The sequence below is a fragment of the Camelus bactrianus genome, chromosome 11 (genome assembly GCF_048773025.1).
Source record: "Camelus bactrianus isolate YW-2024 breed Bactrian camel chromosome 11, ASM4877302v1, whole genome shotgun sequence".
Taxonomy (NCBI): domain Eukaryota; kingdom Metazoa; phylum Chordata; class Mammalia; order Artiodactyla; family Camelidae; genus Camelus; species Camelus bactrianus.
In genome coordinates this window covers 85,116,280-85,131,822 of record NC_133549.1, presented here as the reverse complement: position 1 = coordinate 85,131,822, position 15,543 = coordinate 85,116,280, and the positions used below count along the sequence as shown (strand labels likewise).

The 15,543-nt window shown below is 46.3% G+C and overlaps 1 pseudogene; it reads right to left on the bottom strand.

Annotated features, from left to right (window-relative positions):
* Positions 1-1,754: 1,754 nt before the first annotated feature.
* On the bottom strand, positions 1,755-12,185 carry LOC105076980 (putative serine protease 47; annotated as a pseudogene).
* Positions 12,186-15,543: the final 3,358 nt, after the last annotated feature.

Genomic DNA, 15,543 nt, shown 5'->3' with positions numbered 1-15,543 from the left:
TTTTTTTTTTTTTTGTAGTATCTTAGTCTGGCTTTGGTATCAGAGTGATGGTGGCTTCATAGAATGCATTTGGGAGCATTCCCTCATTTTCAATCGTTTGGAACAGTTTGAGGAGGATTGGTATGAGCTCTTCTTGGTCTTTTTGGTAAAATTCCCCAGTGAAGCCATCTGGTCCTGGACTTTTGTTTGCATGGAGATTTTTTATTGCTGATTCTACTTCACTTATAGTGATTGGTCTATTCAAATGATATATATCTTCTTGGTTCAGTTTGGGTGGACTGTATGTTTCTAAAAACTTGTCCATTTCTTCTAAGTTGTCAATTTCTTTATTGCCATACAAGTGCTCTTCTGGAATCCTTCTGGCTGCACAAGGACTCTGTGTCAGGCAGATGGGCAGGAAGAATGATGAGAACATTGCTTCAAGGCTTTTTGCCAGATCACTAAGTCCTGAGTCAGTCAAGCAGAAAAGGAGACATGAGGCTCCAACAGCTGGAGGTATGTGGACAACTTAGGTGAGACTGACTTTGGTTCTTGGACAGAGGGAATAGTTTTGTGTCAGGTTGGAGGCCAGGAAGGTGGAGAGTGAGTTGGGCCCCTTCAGACAAGGGAGAGCAGGGCCATGTAGGCAGGTGAGAAGGGTGCTGGGAGTTAACTCCAGGAGTAGAGGTCTGAGGACTGCCAGCCTGAACCTCAGATCTCAGCCTGGCATTGGGCCTCCTCTGTCTGTTTCCACTCAGTCTCCTAGACCCCTCACATTCAAAAGCCCTCTATGCTGTAGGGTGGAATCCTCTTCCTCACAGGCTGGGTCATCTACTCCAGTCCAGCTCAATTGTCCTGCACCCTGGGAACTTCCCTCTACCTCCAAAGGAAGTTGATCCTACCTTCTCTAAACCTCAGGAGTAATGTTTCTTTACTTTGAGAAAACTCTTACTGCTCTGCACTGTAGTCACCTGGCAAAATGTCTTACTTCCTGTTATGGGCTGAACTGTGTCCCCCAAAATCCATATATTGAAGTCATAACCCCCAGCAACTCAGAATGTGACTTTATTTGGAGTACATCTTTTAAAGAGATAATTGAGTTAAAATGAGGTCACTTGGGTGGGCCTTAATCCAATATGACTGGTGTCATTTTGAAAAAGGAGATTTTGTACACAGAAACACACAGGGGGATGATGATGTGAGAACACAGGGAGAAGATGACTGTCTATAAGCTAAGGAGAGAGTTCTCAAGGGGAATCAAACCTGCCTACTTCCTAAACTCAGACTTCTGGGCTCCAACCAAAACTATGAATTGATAAATTACTGTTGTTTAAGCCACATTGCCCATGGTGCTTCTTATAGCATCTGGAGCTGACTAATACACTTCCTCTGAAGGTCTGTGCACTCTCATGTCAGGAGTGTAGTCTGCAAGTGAAAACATCCTTCTCCCTCCCCAGCTGGACTGCTTCAGCACCCTCAACCCAGTTTCCTCCTGGGACAGTCTCTCTGCCAGGTCCTGTTTCTTTGTCCAGGGAGCCAGATGACAGAACTCAAGGGAAGAGGTGAATGCTGAGGATCAAGAAGGGTAGGAGGCCCCAAAGACAGGAGCAGGATGAGTCTTTCATTTGTTTTTATTTGGTTTTTCTGGCTTGGTTTGGAGAGTGGCAGCTGTTGGACTATAAAACCAAGAAGGGACTGCTGAAAGCTGATGGGGCTGGGGGAAGGAAGGGGTGGAAAATTCCAGCAAGGAGACTGGGGTCTGAGGCAGAGGGAAAGAGCAGAGAGGCTTAGCAGGTCACCAGAGGGTCTGCCATGGGGCCTGGAACATGAACAGCTGTAGGAGCCAGGTCTGTGGAGTCACAAAGCCTGTGTCAGGCCCAGGTGAGCAGCAGCTTGCAGAGGTTGGTATGGAAACTGGGTCTGAGGAGGAGCAGACATGGCATCAGGGAGAGATGTGAGCTTCTGGATCTCATTGATCCAATCAATGAAGTAGGAGACACTGGTGAAGTCACTGGGGTAGATGGTATACTTGCAGTCCAAGCCCCAGCTGGCCAGCCCCACCAGAACCCAGGCATTGGTGAGGTCACAGACAAGAGGCCCCCCAGAATCACCCTAGGAGAGAGAAGGAAGTTAGTGTGTGTAGCTTACCCAATTCTGAGAAGACCATGTAGCAAGGCCAGGCTCATGAGCGTCTGCCATCAGGCTCACTGAAGTGGGCCTCTTTGAACATCCAACCGTCAGTCTCCCTCTGTGATCAAAGTCATTCAGGCAGGCACTGGAGTCATGCTTGAGGAAGCTCCTGAGTGACCCTCAGGACAGTCATGGATCTAAATCAACAACACCTGGACTCTTGCTCCCAGGGAGGCCTTGGTGGTCCAGCAAAAGTCTGAGAAGGGACAGCTGCCCCAACAGGCCCAAGAGGACTGCTCAGAGCGGAGCCTGGTAAGGTAAGGCCACTACAGACCCCAGTTCTTGCAAAACCCTGAGCTGCAGCAGAATATCCCCACTTGGGTCCTCTCCCGTTTTCATTCATTCATTTAGGCCTTTGGTTTTCTCTCAAATTCTTGGTTGAGCATCCTCAGAAAATACTCATACCCAGGCCTGGCAGAAGCAGCCAGCTTTGCTTGGGGAGCAGGATGGGATCCCCAGAAAGCTGTTGGGAATTACTGGAGTCCTGAAATACTGTCAGGGCAGGACCATCTGGTTGAAAATCCTCTCACTTCATCAGGAAAATGGAGCGTCTCATCCTTGGATGTAGGGGTAGTGGAGCAGGGGCCACAGTCATGCTTGCTGCTCTTCCACTCATCTGTCCAACATGCACATCAAGTATCCAGGGCAGCCTCCACCCTCGTGTATAGGGGTGAAATAACAAGGCTCCTCCTGTATGGTGCTTTTGTCAATAAGCCAGCTAGCCTGCCATTGTTAGATGTGGTGTGTGGAAATTAGCCATGAAAGGGACAGGACAAGAAGGTTGGAGGAAGAAGGATTTCCTGAGCTCAGAGTCTAAACAAGAAAAAGCCTAACTTTCTGATGCAGGAGCAGAGGGAGCAGTTAAGTGCAGATGAGGAGAAGAGGGATGAGCCAGATGGAAGATGCTGGGAGGGCCTGTAGGGCTGGGAAGGTGAATGGCTCTAGTCTGATTGATTCCTTTGATGTTCTCAGTGAAATAAGGAGCAAAAGCTCTAGCTGAGAGGGAGTGGTGGGGGGAAGTGGTGGGGGGAAGTGGTGGCTTGAAGGAGAGAGAAGGTTACATGGTGTGGCCAGCCAAAACTAACCCTCCAAGTTGCCCATCCTCATCTCTGGAACCTGTGGTTATGTCACCTTACATGGCTCTGCAGATGCGGTGGAGTTGGGAATCTTGAAGTAGGAAGCTTATCTTGGGTTATCTGGGTGGGCCCAAGGTAATCACAAGGTTCCTCACGAGGAAAGAGGGAGTTGAGAGGCCAGGGACAGATGAGGAGATGTAAGGACAGAAGCAGAGGTTGGAGTGATGTGGTTTGAGGAAGAAGGAAGGGGCTATGAGCCAAGGAGAGTGAGCAGCCCCTAAAAAGCCAGAAGAAAAAAGAAAACATTCTTCTCCAGAAAGAACATGCTTGGCCAGCAACTTGATTTTAGACTTTTGACCACCAGAAAGCTAAAGTGATAAATTTCTCTCATTTTAGCAACCCACTTTGAGGGGATTGGTCTCAGCAGCCCCAAGAAAGTCATACATTAGGCTTTTTGGAAATAGGGAATATCCCATCATCCTCTCCACTCCTCCCCTCTGTGGTCCCTGCCTGGAGTACCCCTGGCCCTCCCCACGGTGTACTCACTCATAGTTTCTCAAGGCCAGGGGAAGACCTGGTCCTTGTCCACTCCAGGCCTCAAGGATTCACACAGATGAGCCATGTGTTTGCTGATATTATAAATGGAGATGGGAAGGGCTCCAACAGCCTCCTGGCCCACAGAGAGCTCTCAGAAGGCAGAGGGAACCCAACACGAATATATCCCATGCAAAGTGAGCTGTGGTTTGCACTACTGTAGAGAAAGAGAAAACTGTGTGTATGTGTGCATAAACATGTGTGCATGTGTGTCTTGAGTCAGTCCAGGCCAGTGAATTCCACCTTAAGTGAGAGAATTGTCTAAGACAGGCCCAACACAGGTACAATTAAGATAGAGGAGAGCAGACCAGGCCAGGACAAAGAAAGCCAACACTTGTTAAGTGCCTACTGAGTGCCAGGCACAGTATTGAAATTTTTATAGGAACCTTATTAAGTGGAGGCTGTTAGTGACCCCATTTCATGGGTGACGAAACTGAGCTAAGGCCACAATCCCAGTAAACAACACATTAATTACTGGACCCAGGTCTGTCCTGCACCACTGTTTGAGTACTGAGTGTCCCTGTGGCCCTTCTCTCCTCAGACCTGTTTCTGGGTGCCCTGTGCAGAAGGAGGGACAATTTAGGGGAGAGAAGAGAGCCCTGGGTTGGAGGATGGGGGCCAGAACAGGTGATGTGGTAGAAGATGAATCTAGATGGAAACTCTCAGATAGCCTGGGGTGACTGAAAGGCTAAGGGAGGCAGGAGGGGGCCATCTGCTGGGACTCTGAGGCATCTAGCTCAGTGGTGTCGTCAGGCTGGGGGGATCTAGAGGAGGAGTGAGGTCAAGGGGCACTGTGGATGTCTGGCAGGCAAGCAGACAAGGGCTCCAGCCCTGAGCTCCATTGGCATGACTTCTGCAAGGGGAAGGCAGTTGGAGGACAAGGCTGGAAGTGGGGTCTAGGGTGACAGCCAGATGGGGATTCGGGAAGCAGTGGGCTGAGCCCTTTGTTTCATATCTGGGTGCAGCTGACTCTGTGAGAAGGACAGTCCAGTCCAGACAGTCAGAAAGTCCATACCCATTGGTTAGGGCCTGGGAACCAGGAAACCTGGGTCCACCTCCCACCAACAGGGCAGGTGGCCAAGCTTCCTCCCTCAGGCTCAGCAGCTCACTGGGCCATCATAAGAGCTGCTGTCAGCAAGGATCTCCCATAGGCCAGGTGCATCTCATCCCTCCTGTGTGTGTTTCCTGAAGTGACACAGCTTATCAACACAAACTGAGTGGCACTACAAACAACAGAAATGTATCCTGTCACAGTGCTGGAAGCCAGAAGCCAGACATCGAGTGTCTCTGTGTCTATCCCCCTTCTTATAAGAACACAAGTCATTGGATTTAGGACCCACAGTATTTTCAGAATGGTGCCATCTTGGGATTCTTATCTAGTCACATCTGCAAAGACTCTATTTCCAATTAAGGTCATATTCTGAGATTGCAAGTGGATACAGATTTAGGGGACACTATTCAAACCACTATACCATTCTTTCAACAATGCCATGAAGGAGACCTCAGAATCCCACAATGTGAATAAGGACACAGGCTCAGGAGGTGAAAAGCCCACCAGAAGTTGCAGGGCAGGGACACATTGCAGGGCAGTGTCTCTAACTCTGGAGCCTAACACTCTCCCCTCCACTCCACAGTGCCATCTGTGAAAAAGATAAGATGTCAGCTTGGGAGGCTGGGCCCAAGGGGGATGCAGTGGGTTTGGACTCTGAGCACAGAGTCCCAGCTTGCTCTGCCTTAGTTTAGGGTGTCACTTTCCCTCTCCAGGCCTGTCTGCCCACCTATAACATGGGGCATGACCTTCACAATCCATATATTCAACAGTGGACTCATATCTCGAATATGGAAAATCATACAAATAGACCAAGAGCCCCTAAAGGAAAAGACAGACAACCCAAGAGAAAAATGAGAGGGGAAAGAACTCGAAGGGAAACTTTATAGAAGAAGACATCCAATGACAATAAATATATGAGAATATATTTAATTTGTCATAAGGAAAATGAAGATAAAACCACATTAAAATCAACATGAGAAAGGATAGAAAGTGCTAAGTGTTGATGAGGACAAAAACTCTCACCCACTGCTAGAATGAGTGGCACTCTGGCAACCACTTCAAGAGGTTTGGTAATATCTGCCAGAGCTGAATATACACATCCCTTTTAATCCAGCAGTTCCCCTCATGGGCTTCTATGAAATGCAACATGAAATATTTGGAAGTGAAATGAAATAGAAAGCTTGCAAACTACTAGTATCCCCATCAAAAGCAGAACTGACCATAGAACTCAATGCCTACAACAGACTCCTGTAAGGCAATGAGAATGAACAAACTATAACCACAGGCAACAGGAGGGAAGAATCTCACACATATAATGTGAAGCCATGAAAGACTGACAACCGGAAATAAATTATACTTACCGAAAATTCATAATCTAAGGTGTTGGAAGTGAAGATGGTGGTTTCCCTTGAGTGCTGGTGACAGGAAAGGGACATGAATGGGGCCTTAGGGTTTTGCTCACATGTTGCATCACTGTGTGAAAATTCATCCACTACACACCTATGAAAACAGTATGAATATACTCTTTTGTAAGTATATTATATTTCAATCAAAAATTTAAAACATGTCTCAAAAATAGATGCTGTCTGAGGGTCTTGCCAGTATATGCTCTTAAGTGCAAAGGGCTTAGGAAGGGGTAGCCTGGGGGACACTGCCAAGGGATGGAATCCAGGGAAGACACATAGAGGGAGGAAACAGGAAGTCCTGGGGGCTCTCCAGAAGGAGAGTTGAGGCAACACAGCCCCCCACCCTCCACCCTCAGCAAAACATGGAGGACCTGAGAACAGGCAAGGGAAGAACAGAAATGGTCTCACACACTTGCAGATGGCCTTTCCTGTCAAGAAGTCCCCAGCACACAGCATCTCCTCATGCACAGAGTAGTTCTTGCCTTTGCCAACTCTTTGATCATATAACATATTACAGACATTGTTCTCATTGAAGCCCACCTTTCCCTCCTGGAGATGGAAGAGTTCGAGCAGAGGCACCATGAGGATGAGGAGGTAAGAGAAGTGCACTGCAGCTTAGCTACAGGCCACTCCCCACTCCCCACTATTCTTTACTGCTCACCACTCACCCCTGAGCGTGGGGTTTTCTCAGCACAGCTGAGCTCTCAGCACTGTTTCAGTCTTCTACCTCTGCCTAAGAAGCCCTCTCCCGTTTCTCGAACTTTTCCAAACTCATCCAATTCCCTCTACCTCTCTCATAGCAACAGACCACAACTCTTTTCTTCCACAAATCCCACCAACACACACCCTTCACTGGTGCTTAGCAACCATTCACCAGCCTACTTACCCTTTCACAAACCGTCCTATCCTTTCTCCATTTGTCTATCACTAAACTTTCCTTCCACCCACCAATCCCTCCATCTATCTACCTAGCTTTCCTTTTGTCCTATTCATCCACTCACCCTTCCATCCATTTGACCATCCACCCATCTTTTGACCCATCTCTCCATTCTCCCCTCCATCTACTGATATGTCCACTCACTGCATCTCTCTACCCACTATCCTTTCACCTACCCACCCACCCATCTTCCCTTATCCTCACTCATCTTCCCACCTACCCCTCCCCAATCCATCCTCTCATCCAATCACTCACTTATTAATCTGTCCTCATGTTAAGTATTTTTTAGACACTAGTGACACAGGAGAACATTTTCGGTTCACGGAGATCTGGTAAGTGAAGTGAATAAGTAGCATTATTTTAGATCTAATAAATGGTGTAAAGGGAATAGGGAGATGTGGTATGAGGGGTTGCCTATTTTAGCTCATGTGAGCCAGTAAAACTCCTCAGAAGAGGAGCTGAATTGTTCGTGTAAAGAAATGAGTCATACCAAGATGAGCAAGCAGAGCAAGAGAGGCTAGGCTGACAGCCACGGTGAAGGCCCCGAGGTGGGGGTGGCTGCAGCATATTCAAAGCAGGAAGGAGACCTGGTGGCTGGGATGGCATGAACAAGGGATGCAGTAGGAGATATGCAGGGAGGATTGGGGGCCGATGTTATTCAGAGCAAAGGTACGGAGTCTGGACTTCTTTTGAAGCATAAATGAGAAGGCACTGAGGGTAGTAAGCAGAGAACTGGAATGTCTCCTGCTCTAAAGGAAACACTCAGCTGTGTGGAGACTAAAGCAGAGCACACAGGGTGGAGCTAGGAGACCAGTCTGGAGGTGCAGGCAAGAAATGATGGTCTATGGGACCAAAGTGCAGCAGTAGAGCACCTACCACGTGCCAGGTACAGGGCACAGACTGGAATATTAAAACCAGAAAGACAAGGTCCCTGTTCTCAAAGAGGAAGCAGTCTCTCTGTGTGTATTTGTGGGTGTGGGTGTGGTGTGTTGTGTTTCTGTGAGTATTTCTGTGTGTGTGTGAGTATGTATGGTATGGGAACACTGGGGACATGGTTCTTCTATGACAGGGAGAGTTACTGACGCACTAGCAGGCACATCCTACCCAGTGAAGATAGGGTCCATCCAAAATGCCTGTAGACCTCTGCTGAGAAACACTGTACCGAGTAATTACAAATATATTTGCTTTTTCCACCTAATTATGCACCATAAGCATTTCCCCAAACCATAAGCAGTCCTCTCTTTAATAAAGACCCTTGCTCATAAGTCTTTGCCTATATTTCTCCTTTTTCAATCTTAAAACACTCAAAATTTTTCCTGCATTATTCAGTTCACCTAATAAGCCTACAAAGTAGATAGCTGACCTGGGTTGGGAGAAGAGCAAAGCAGGCTTCAGGGAGGTCAAACACTCTTAAGTCATAATAATTCTAACTTGATCCTGCAGGCTCAGAGATCAGAGGTCATAAATGTGTTTTCTCTCCACTTTTCCCAAGAGCCTCCTATAGCAATGGGAAATCAGTGTGTCGGTGGCCTGGAATGAACCAGTCCCCAATCATGACTTCTGAGTTGAATCAAGTCAACTCACATCCATGGTTGATTAAAACCTTAGAGTCAATACTCAGAAAGACTCCAAGAACCCAATTCTTGATTCCAAAAGTCAAAGATTCCCAGATTTTCAGAGATCTGGACTTAGGGAACACTGAATCTTTAGAATCACACACTTTCACAACTAGGACATCAGTCCAGTCCTTTTGATATGAGGCACGGCAAGCCAAGGTCCAGTGGCCACTTTGCCTGGGGACTCCTCTGTCCTCCTCCCTTTCTCCTCCTCCCTGCCTCATCTGCCCCCCAGCCTCTCCTATGCCCCCTTACTTTCCTCACTGAACACCCCCCAGCCAGATATCGCAGGATGTGTTACTGGGTAGCTGCATGTCAGGAGCTGGGAGGCAGGCGGGGATGACATAGGAGGTGAAGTTCACGGGAAAGAGCAGCTTCAGCACGGCTATGTCATTCCCAAAGGTTTAAATTTATCAAAGTCTGGGTACATGATAATCCAACTCATGCATATATTCTGGGTGTGCCTGGTGTGCTGGTACAGCTGGGGTGTTTCCAAACAAAACCCGGTAGTTCTTCAGGATGTGAGATTTTTCTGGAGGAGGAAGGGTGTATTTTCACCATCATATCTGAGTGTGGGCTAGCTCTCTTTGCATCCTCATCTAACTGCCCACAGCCCTCTGGGCCCCTCTGCCCCCCATGATGCCAGGCAGCTTTTGTCTCCCCATTTCTAATGATAAGGAGCCCTTCTTTCTTGAGGATAATTGATATTCTACTTACAACCACAGCATATGGCTTCTCCATCACACACTAGAATTGGAGGAGCATTGAATCTTAGGGCTGGATGGTGGAATAGGGGGGGTCATCAAATGAAGGCCTTTTGATTGTACACAGAAGGAGTTCTGGTTCAATTCCAGCTCTAACATCACCCTTCTGAAGGCTCCCTACATCCCCCCTTCCGGCCCCACACTTTTCCCGACCCCTCCTTTCTTTAAACATCTTCCTGTCCAAGGGCTGCATCTCCACTCGTTATAAACACTTAGAACAGATTTGTTAAATGAGCAAATGAGCACAGGAAATGGGACCTTGCCTTGTTCCCTGAATACAAGTGGTGAAACTTCCCACCTCCCTGAGCTTGCATGCATGGCTCATCTACCCGGACACCCTCCCTCTTGCTCCCCTCCAGCAAGCCCCTCCCTCTCCACACCCACTGGAGCACAGAGCTTCTCCTGACCTCTCCCACCACCATGTGGTCTGCCCTTCTCACCCATGTTGGGCTTTCTCTTCTGACAGGATGGAGTCATGGTGAGGTGGGGGCTTGCCATCCTTAATGCCACAGAGAAGCATGCATGGAGTGTGGCACAGAGTAGGTACTGGCAGGACTTTGCGTTCTCAAAGCTCCAGCTCCTGGACCTGGGCTGTGATGCCCCTGCTCCCTGGAGAGCCCTCTTCATCTGTTCAGAAGCTGGGCACTGATACAGGCCCAGGACGAACAGTGAGTTAGACACCTGAGCAGCTATGTCACTCTCCCAGGGAAACCCATCTCCCATTTATGCAACCTGGCAGCAGGGTTCACCCCATTCACACCAGTGACCACAGCTCTTTCTGGGAATTCAGTTTTGCACAAGTAAGAAGAAGAATGGACCAGCTGCTGGCCATACACACAGTTCCAATTCCTTGCCTAGAGTCTGACACCCAGGAATGTGGGGACACTGAGAAGAAGCTGTGGTCTGAGGTTGGTCCACACCTCATGGTAGCCAAGACCAACATTATCAGTCTCCTGGGGTGCATCTGTGTTGGGGGACAGGTACAAGGGCTGAAGGCAGAGCATGAGGAGGATCAGACAGGTGAGTGTGGAGGATAGTCCAGGTGGAGGGTACACAGGTCAAAGTCAGGGATGACATGCATTTGAAAGCCACAGACTGCCCCAGAGAAAAGCCCAGAAGACTGTTGTGGGATGCCCATCACCACTGTTCTCCCCTTCCCCTGCAAACCCCTCCCCTGCCAGCACCTCTGCTGGCACCCTAGGAGGGAGGACTCACTTGAGAAAGCAGTGGGCAGCAGAAACCAGCCAGTGGGAGTTGATGAGGGTGGCTCCACAGACATGCGAGCCTTGGCATAGCAGGCTGGCTTGCCATGGCCACTTGCCCGCCACCACATCCAGGCCACCATAGATCTTCCCTATCACCTTGGGTTTCCCTCACACTGTGGAGATGCCCCTGCCTCCTATGACACTGGTAGTACCTCAGATGCCACTACCAGGGAGGGCCTGTCCACTTCATAGTTAGGAAACCAAGGCCAAGCATCCAGAGGCCTAGCCAAAATGACAAGGTGCCACTAAGAACTGGACAGCAGAGGACAACTGAGCAAGGCCTTTGGGGATGAGGGCTCAGTGGTCTGGTGGGCGAGGCAGGGGGACCAAGGGCAGCCACAGCAGCTGACACAGCAGCATCTCCATGGTGACGGATATCCCTGCATGAGCCTGTGAAGGGCTGGGCCATCACAGCCATTACTTCCCTCACTTAGCATACCTCAGTGCCTACTCTGCAGATCCAAGAACTGCAGGCCTCAGAGGCTGCCAATATTACTTGCTCAAGGTCATGGTTGCTAAATGCTTGTGCCCCCTCCACTTCATCCCAGTATATCAGGGAAATAGGTTCACAGGCAGAAGTGTGTGGTGCTGTGTGACCTCAGGAAAGTCACTCCCCCTCTCTGACTCAGGACCCTCCATTTCTAAAAGAGGGAGTGGGCTAATGAAGACAGCCCTGGTTCTAGGACTCACACTTGGGAGGGCAGGAGTGTGCCCAGGCCCCCTGAGAGTGGGCATCCCGGTCTAGGGCTTGTGCTCCCAGGGCCTCAGGGAGGGAAGTGAGACCCCTGGGCCCCAGACTAAGGGCCACTTATTTAGCAGTCCTGGTGCTTTCCGCCAGCCAGCCTCCCAGCCTCAGGACCAGACCCTGCTACCTGACCCGTTCCACAGCCCCACAAAGGTCCTGGGGCAGTTCCCTCCCAGAGGCCCCACTGTGGGGGCCTGTGACCCAACCTGTGTTGAGGTGATGTCTGGGCTGCCTGTTTGGAGGGAAGGGCAGAGAGAAGATGAGATACAGTGACTCAGGTCACCCAGGCCCTGGTCACAGCGCATCCCACTGAGGCCCTCTTGTGTAACCCGTCTCAACCCCGCCCTGAGGCCCCAGTTGCACCTGAGGCTCCAGGAGCCAACCACTGCCCATCAGGTGTCAGAGCACCACTCTCCACTGGCCTCTTCGCACCTGGAGCCTGACCAAGGGCGGCCAAGTCCCTGTTGGAGGACCCCCACAGCTCCAGGGTGGCTGGGGGAAGCAGCAGCGTCCAGAGGAGGGCCACAGGCTGGCCTTGGACTTCAGAGATCCACACCTCCATGCCCATTATCAAGGTTGCTGACCCCTGCCTGACCCCGCCCTGACCCTGGTCTTAACCAGCCTTGAGTCTTAACCTAAGCCTGGGCCCTGGCCCTTCCCTGACCCTGCACAAGCCCAGCCCTGCTCCCATTCTGGCCTTATTAACTGTTTAAACAGCTCTGTTGAGGTGTGATTTATATACCATGAAGTTCACTTATTACAAGGACAATTCAATGATTTTCAGTACATTTTTATTTCCTTATTTTTATTTAGATAAATTTTGTATTTTAGAATAGCTTTAGATTTATGAAAAAGTTGCAAAGACAATGCAAAGAGTTCCCATATCCCTCTCACCTACTTTCCCCTAATATTAAAATCTCATATTTGTATGGCCCATTTGTCACAACTGGTGAGCCAATAGTGACACATTAGTATCAACTAAAGTCCATTCTTCATCTCTTTTTCATTTTTTAAAGTTTAAAGTGTACATTGACGGTGAAATCAAAAGCTTCACAGATGAACAAGAGCTAAAACATTTCAGCACCACCAAACCAGCTTTACAACAAATATTAAATAAGGAACTTCTCTAGTCATCAAATCATAAGAAAAGAGAACAAAAAGAAGAAAGATTAAAAAAAAAAAAAAAAAAGACCTAGAACATATTGCTTTGGCTGTTCAGGGATTTTGTGGTTCCTGAAAAAATCTGGAATTATTTTTTCTAGTTCTGTGAGGAATGTTGTGAGTATTTTGATGGGGGTTGCATAGGATTTGTGGATTGATTTGGGTAGTGTGGCCATTTTGAGACTGTTGATTCTTCCAATCCAAAGCACAAGAAATCTTTCCATTTCCTTGCGTCATTTTGGTTTTCAGAGTATAGGTAACCCCCTTGGTTAAGTTTATTTCTAGGTATTTTGTTGTTTTCAGTGTACTGGAAATGTTTATGCTGGTTATAATTCTGGTTTTTGAAATTTAAAAAAAGTGAATGAAGGGCCACAAATGGCAAAATATCCTTCTTTCTTATGGGTGAGTTTTATTCCATTACGTATGTATATATATATGCTGCATCTTTATTATCTATTTAAATATTGGTGTGCACTTAGGAGGCTTCCATATCTGGGCAATTATAAATAATGTTGCTGTTAATAGCAGGATGTATGTATCTTTTTGAATTAATTCTTATTTTGTGGTTGGCTTTATTCCTTTGATAACTATGTAATTTTAAAAAGCTAAAGCTCTAAACATTCTTAGAAACACTGAACAGTACATACATGTAAATTTAAAAATATATGTGCAGTAAAAAAATAAAAGAAGAAGAAGAAAAAGAAATGAGCTATCAAGCCATGGAAGACATGTAAGAAACTTAAAAGACATAGCACTAAATGAAAGAAGCCAGTCTGAAAAGGCTACCAACTGTACGATTCCAACCAAATAATAATCTGGAAAAGGCACAGCTGCAGAAACAATAATAAGATCATGGTTTCTAGGGGCTTGGGGAGAGAGAGGAAGGGAGGAATGAATAAATGGAGCACAAGGGATTTTTACGGCAATGAAGTTATTCTGTATGATACTACAATGGTGGCTACACGTCATTACGCATTTGTCAAAACCCATAGAAGGTACAACATCAAGAGTGAACCCTTATGTAAACTGTGGACTTTGGTTGATAATAATGTGCTCACGCTGATTCTTCAATTGCACCAAATATGCCACGTTGATGAGTGATGTTGAGGGTAGGGGAGTATATATGGTTGAGTGGGGAGGGCTATGTGTGAACGCTCTGTATTTTCTGCTAAATTCTGCCGTGAACCTGAAAGTGCTCTAAAAACGTAAAGCCTATTAATAAAAAATACATATATAAACAAAACAAAACAAAAAAGAAAGCTTGCTGACATTTCCATGTCAATTGCTGTAAATCTATGATTAGTATCAGGAAAATTGGCATCTTTACTAAGCTGAGCCTTCCAAATCATAAAAACAGTGACTCTCCATTTATTTAGAACCTCTTGCATTCTTTCATCAGCACTTCATAGTTTTTAGTTTACAAGTTCTATATGTATTTTATTAGATTTACACCTATGTACTTCATTTTTTCCAGTAATTACAACTGGTGTTTTATTTTGAAAGTATGCTGTATGAATATTTGTTTTTATTATTTAAAAGTGCAGTTGATTTTTGAATGCTGATATTACAATGTTACTGAACTCACTTATCAGTTCTAGAAGTTTTTTGTAGATTTTTTTTTTTTTGGATTATCTCCATCTACATAGATAATCATGTCACCTGCAATAGCAATAATTTTATTTTATTTCTTCCTTTAGAACTGGAAGGACTTTTCCTGTCTTTTGCAGTATCTATAATTTCCAGTACTATAAAGAATAAGCATAGTAAGAGTAAACACCTTGCCTTGTTCCCGGTCTTAGGGAGAGAGAATTCAGTCTTTGATCATAAGAAGTAGTTTTAATTGTAGGTTTTTGTAAATGTTCTTTATCCATTGAAGTTGACTTCATCCCAGGAACACAAGGATGGTTCAACATACAGAAATCCATCAATGTAATACACCACATCAACAAGACAAAGGACAAAAAACACGTTTATCTCAATAGATACAGAAAAAGCATTTGATAAAGTGTAACACCCTTTACGATAAAAACCCTCACCAACGTGCGTATAGAGGGAACATATCTCAACATGATGAAAGCTATTTATAACAAACCTACAGCCAGCATAGTACTCAATGGTGAAAAATGGGAAACCTTCCCAATAAAATCTAGGACAATACAAGGTCTCACCACCCTTACCACTTCTATTCAAATAGTCTTGGAAGCCCTAGCCACAGCATTCAGGGAAGAAAAAGAAATAAAGGGGATCCAAATTGGAAAAGAAGAGTTAAAATTGTCTCTATATGTAGATGGCATGATACTGTATATAGAAAACCCTAAAAACTCCACACAAAAATTACTAGAATTAATAGAAGAATTCAGCAAGGTAGCAGGATACAAGAATAATGTAGAGTAATCAGTTGCATTTCTTTATGCTAATGATGAATCAATGGGAAAAGAAAGTAAAGAAACATTCCCTTTTAAAATATCACCCAAAGTAAAAAAACACCTAGGAATAAATCTAACCAAGGAGGTCAAAGACATATGGAGAACTACAAGACATTGATTAAGGAAATTGAAGAAACTTACAAAAACGGAAAGATATCTCATACTCCTGGATTGGAAGAATCAATAATGTTAAAATGGCCACACTGCCCAAGGCAATCTACAGATTTAATGCAATCTCTATCAAATTGCCCAGGACATATTTCACAGAACTGGAGCAAATCATAATGAAACTTATATGGAATCACAAAAGACCCAGAATTGCCAAAGCATTAC